Here is a 6,367-nt window from a genome sequence, read left to right as displayed (position 1 = left end):
TAAGGATTTCTTATATATCTTAGAGATTAACCCTGTATCAGATATACAGTTTGGAAATGTTTTTCCCATTCCATAGGTTGGCTTTTCACTGATTATTGTTTCTTTGGCTGTGCAAAAGCTTTTTAGTTTAATGGAATCCCTCTTGTTTATTTTTTATTTTGTTGTCTGTGCTTTGTTGTTATATTCATGAAATCGTTGGAAAAACCAATGTCATGAAGATTTTCTCATATGTTTTCTTCAAGAAATTTTATAGTTTTGGGTCTTACATTTAAGTCTGTAATCCATTATCCTTTCCCCATTGTTTATTGTTAGCACCCTTGCCAAAGATCAGTTAATCATATATACATGGAAATATTTCTGGGCTTTCTTTTATCTTTCATTTGTCTATCTGGTTTTATGCCAGATCCATACTGTTTTGATTACTGAGGTTTTGTAATATATTTTGAAATAGGCAAGTGTGATATCTCCAGCTTCGTTTTTCTTTCTCAAGATTGATATGGGTATTCATGGTCTTTTCTGGTTCCATATGAATGAATTTTAGAATTATTTTTCCTATTTTTATTAAAAAAAAAAACCTTTGGAATTTTGATGGAGATTTCATTGAAACTGAAAATCACTTTGGTAATATGGACATTTTAACAATATTGATTCTTATAATCCATGAACACAGGATGTCTTTCCATTTGTTTCTTAATTTCTTTCATCAATGTATTGTTGTTCTCAGTATACAAATTTTTCACCTCCTTAGTTAAGTTTATTCCTAAGTAGTTTTAGTTTATTTTTTTGGTGCTATTGTAAATGGGATTGTTTTCCTAATTTTTTTCATAGTTTGTTTTTATTGTATAGAAATGCAACTGATTTTTTATGTTGACTTTATATTTGGCAACTTTACTAAACTTGTTTATTCATTCTAACATATTTCATGAAACCTTTAGGGTTTTCTATATATAAGATCACATTATCTGCAAAGACAGACAATTTAACTTTGTCCTCTCTGATTTGTATATCTTTATTTATTTTTCTTGCCTAATTGCTCTGGCTAGGACTTCCAGTATTATGTTGAATAGGAGAGGCAAGAGTGGGTATCCTTGATTTTAGAAGTTCCTAATTTTAGAAGTAAAGCTTTTGATTTTTCACCATTGAGTAGATGTTAGCTGTGGACTTGTCTTATATGATATTTATTATGTTGAGGTACTTTCCTTCCACATCCAGTTTTTAAAATGTTTTTTGTTTGTTTGTTTGATTGGTTGGTTTTTTTTTTTCTTACCATGAAAGGGTATTGAGTTTTATCAAATGTTTTTTCTGCATCTGTTGAGGTGATCGTGTGATTTTCATGTATTGAATCATATTTACATCCCAGAAATAAATCTCACTTGGTCATGGTGTATATAATCCTTTTAATATGTGTTGGATTTGGTTTACTAGAATTTTGTTGAGGATTTTTACATCGATATTTATCAAGGATATTGGTCTGTAGTTTTCTTTCATGTGCTGCTTTTGTCTGGCTTTGATATGAGGGTAATGTTGGCCTCATAAAATGAGTATGAAAGCATTCCCTCTTATTTAATTTTTTGGAAGAGTTTGAGAAGGACTGACATTAATTCTTTAAATGTCTGGTAGAACTCAACTGTGAAGCTATCTGGGCTTTTGTTTGTTGGAAGGTTTTTGATTCAATCTCCATACTAGTTATACATCTATTCAGAGTTCCTATTTGTGCATGATTTAATCTACCAAGAGGTAGATTATATGTATGTTTTAGGAATTTTGCTCATATCTCTTAGGTTGTTCAATTTGTTGGTATATAATTGTCAATAGTAGTGTCTTATGCTCCTTTTTGTTTCCGTGACACTAGTTGTAATGTCTTTTCTTCCATTTCCGATTTTATTTATCTGTGTCCTTCTCTCTGTTTTTTAAGCCAGCCTAAGGGCTTGTCAATTTTGCTTATCTTTTCAAAAAGCCAACTCTTAGTTTCACTGATTTTTAAAACTGTTTTTCTATTCTCTATTTCATTTAAATTTTTTTCCAATCTTTCTTCCGTCCTTCTAATAGCTTTCTTCTTTTTCTAGTTCCTTGAGGTATAAAATTAGGTTGTTTATTTGAGACCTTTCTTTTTAAAATATAGGTATTTATTGCTATGAACTTCTCTATTAGTACTGCTTTTTCTGGATTCCATAAGTTTCGGTATGTGTGTTTTCATTTTAATTTGTCTGGAGGTGTATTCTAATTTTTTTTTTTGAGTAATTCTTTCACTCAGTGGTTGTTTAAGGGGTATATCACTTTTAATATGTTGAAAGTTATATAGGATTTTTGTTTTCTAAGATCCCAGTGACACTTTATTGGCTAGTAAGGGATTATCAAAGTAAGGTCAACTTATTTTTCCAGGTGAAATACTTTTGGTACAGCTTGATCCACCTTATTTAAACAATATGGCCAGTGACCAGTGAACCACAGTTCAAATAAAGAAGATTTCTCTTCTGGGTATTACATGGCTTAGAAACCAGGAATCAGGGGTAGACCATCTCTGGCCTCATTCATTAATTCAACTAATATCGGTTGAACAACCATGAGTTGCCAGACCCACTGATGAATGCTGAGAATAGACCGATGAGCAAAATAGACACAATCCCTGCCTTCATGTAGTTAATAGTCTGGTGGGTGGTGGTGGGAGAATGAGGAAGGGAGAAAAGGCAGATTTTGAACTTAACCTACTGTGCGAGGTTATGTGCTTGAAACAATGTGCATGACCCCAAAATTGTTATATCAAAAGGAAATTTCCCAGAAGAAGTAATAGGAAAAATTTTCAGTCTGTCATTTCTGGAGCACTGATGCTTGAAGTCAATTACCTGCTTACCAGACACAGTCAAAAGAAATCACTGGAGGCAGGTGCGCAGCTGGCAGAGTCCCATGTGTCACACTCTGGCTGAGCCTGTGGCGCCTTCATGAGGCCCAGCATGGTGGTGGTCTGCACAGTGCTATAAAATTGATATTAAAGATATGGTTTTCATCTTATTTCATGAACACACTTAAGTTTTCTTTTTGGACCCCTATTTTATACCACTATGCAATGAGCTTTGGAACCGGCTTTGGATCGTGTAAAGTATGTCACTGAAAGTGCATGACAGAGACTTCCTAAATGAAAATACCTATCTAGTGGAAGCAAATCTGCATTTCAAAAACTTTATGTCTGACTTATTTCATTTAGCATGATTATCTTAAGAACCATCCATGTTGTCACACATGGCAATATTTCATATTTTCATTAGTGCTGAGTGAACACACAATGCAATATACAGATGATGTGTTATTGAATTGTACACTTGAAACCTATATAATTTCATTAACCAATATCATTCCAATAAATTTAATTAAAAATTAAAATTAAAATTAAATACTATAATAACTACATATGGTGTCAGATGGGTACTAGATATATCAGAGTGATCACTTTATAAGTTATATAAATGTCCAACCACTTGCTGCACACCTGAAACTAAGATAATATTGCATGTCAACTGTAATTGCAAAATAAAAAAAATATTTTTAAAATATTAAAAAAAAACTTTATCACATATATTGAAGAACGTGAAAAAGAGCCTGAGGTTAAAGCAAAACATTAATGGAATTCCAGTAGTATCTAATCCTCAAAATCTTCACATTAAGAGAAAAATGATTGTTAAACTATGAATAAATCTTATGATATTAAGAAGAAATATGAACTTGTTAGAGAAGTTTGTTATGCAAGAGACATTGTCATGTTTAGTGGTCAATCTTTATCCAAGAAATGAGAGATATTCTTCGATGCTCAGTGTTTGAAAAAAATGAATCAGATTCTGAAGAAGGGGAATTGCTCAAATACTTGGATGCAGAAGAATTACTTCCTATTTGTTTAATCTGCTAGAAAAATCTCAGGTTAATATTTTCCATTGTGGATGTGTCATAGGAGAAATATGTAACCACAGGCAGTCCAGTAATATGAAATTTCCAGGTTACCAAAGTATGCATATGCTCTTATGTCCAATAACACAGATTTTAATCTGTGATGTACATTCAGTAATAAGTGATAACAATAAATGGACGTAGGATGACAAACTTGCTTGAGAGCCAACTGATCCTAGCTACAGCTGAACCACTGTGTCTGGATCCTTCTATAGACATAATATGCACTGCAAACAGACTACTCTGTGACAAGCAAAAGATAAATATGTACCCAATGAAACAGTGTTTCAGAAGTATTCTGGGTCCTCTATGAATCAATAGTAGGATCTGTGTCATTGTTCACCTCTTCCTCAGCCAAAATTACTTGATTTCTTATGAAAAAATTTCTAAAGCAGGAAATTGTGTAGATTTGTGGAAATGGAGTCGCTATAATCTGGCCATACCTTCTGAAGTGGATGTAGAGAAATATGCTAAAGTGAAAAAGTCTGTCAAATCTGATGACTCACAACCAAAAGCCTGGCCAGCCCATGACATAAGAGATAGATTATGTGTTTGAATGTGAAACTGATAATCAGTATCAGAAAACAAAGCTGACCATTTTGTAGTCACTTGGTGATCCACTTTACCATGGTAAAACTCAGCCATGTAAAGAAGATAAAGTGACAGCCAGATGTCTCCAATCCACTCCTCCACAGATGATCATTCAAATTAGTTCATTATTGGATCAAAGTCTGATGCTGAGAGGGTATTCAATCAGTACTGGGAACTGGTCAGAATGAAACCAAGTGTCCAGTCAAGATGTTACACAGCTTGAGTCAGCTTTCTCAATGAAATAAATGGAACAGCCTAAAACCACATCAGTTCAGTCTTCAGTACTGGAGAAGGGGGTCAAACATCGACCTCCACCCATCAAACTTCCCTCAAGGTCAGGAAATACTTCCATAAAATAGTTATGCCATACAGCAGGCCAACAGCTTTCTTATATCCCCAACTCTTCCTCCTGATTCTAAGCCACCCATGGATCATCCATGGGTCTCAATCAAGTTAGCATGCTTTCTCCAGCTGCCAGTTCATCATAAAGAACCACAGCCAGTTCATCATAAAGAACCACAGCCACCTATCACCTGCCAGTTCATCATAAAGAACCACAGCCACCGAGGTCATGGCAAATTCTGCTGGACTTAACTTCATCAATGTAGTGGGCTCTGTTTATGGAGCTCAAGCTTTGATGAGTTATTCAAACCCTAGGATGGTCTGTAACACTGATGCCATAATTCCTGCAGGAATAAACCAGAGCGACCTTCTCTCCTCAGGAGGTCTGCTACCAAATGCATTGCCTGGTGCAGTGCAGGCAGCTTCTTGAGCAGGTGTTCCATTTGGTTTAAAAAATACTTCAAGTCTCGGGCCATTAAATCTACTCCAACTTTCAGGCGGTTCACTGATTTTCAACACTGTAGCATCAGCAACAGCAGCTCTCAGTTTACACACCAACAACCTCAGCTACCCGCAACTTCTAGTCTACAAAAGCCAGGGAAGCAGGGTTCTGAACAAGGTTTAACCAGTCAATAACAGGCTTTATCTGCTCAGCATTCTGCTGTTATTAATCTTATTGGAGTAGGAAGTTTTATTCAGTCACAGGCGGCTGTGTTTTCTCAGCTTGGCTCTGTGAGCAATGCCTTCCTCAGTGGAGATTCCAGCTCTTCTCTGCCTTTTTGACAGCAGCAGCAACAGATACATGAGTTGCACTTTTTGCAGCATGAAATGGCTATGACAGTGGCAGCAGCACAAAGAGCTCAGCTACATCGTCATCAGCATACAGGCAGCCAGTCAAAAAGTAAAATGAGTAAAGGCACACCAACCACTCCAAATTTCTGACTTTTGCATTATTTTTCTCTTTTTTTAAAACCATAAGAGCATTGAATCAAAACAATTCTAAGTTTCTATTTCATTTTTTGTTTTTTTTAAATGTGTCAGTATTTTACATTGCTAGATGTACAAACTTTATACAGAAGCACAACCCTATGATTTTTAAATAAAAACAGGGAAATGGCTTAATGAACCATTAAGGTTGGTTTGCTTAAGTCATTGTTTTTTCAAAAATAGTTTCCCTGTATGTACACATATGACAGTGGCCTAAGAAATACTAGAAACATGTTCAAGAAAAATGTAGTTTGATATTTGTTTAGTATAAAAGGTTTGTATATGGTGTAACAAATATGGTTTTTACAAATCTGTTTTGAAAAAATAAATCACTGAAGCTGCTACCGAGTCTTACTTCTCCACTCAGAGTAAAAGGCAAAAGCATAGAAAGAAACTGTGAAACCACTTCTGCCCTCACATTGCCCCATCTGAGAGTGAAGTTAAACACAGGTCACACATGATCCCCAAGACTATGGGAGTGAAAAAAGGGTAATCTACATTGCCTTCACTG

At 35.0% G+C, this 6,367-nt stretch overlaps 1 pseudogene; it reads left to right on the top strand.

Moving 5' to 3' along the window:
• Positions 1 to 3,059: 3,059 nt before the first annotated feature.
• LOC105303804 lies at positions 3,060 to 5,842 on the top strand (annotated as a pseudogene).
• Positions 5,843 to 6,367: the final 525 nt, after the last annotated feature.

This window comes from Pteropus vampyrus, unplaced genomic scaffold (genome assembly GCF_000151845.1).
Source record: "Pteropus vampyrus isolate Shadow unplaced genomic scaffold, Pvam_2.0 Scaffold318, whole genome shotgun sequence".
Classification (NCBI taxonomy): domain Eukaryota; kingdom Metazoa; phylum Chordata; class Mammalia; order Chiroptera; family Pteropodidae; genus Pteropus; species Pteropus vampyrus.
The sequence above is the reverse complement of the archived record's forward strand: the minus strand, read 5'-3'. Positions and strand labels throughout refer to the sequence as shown.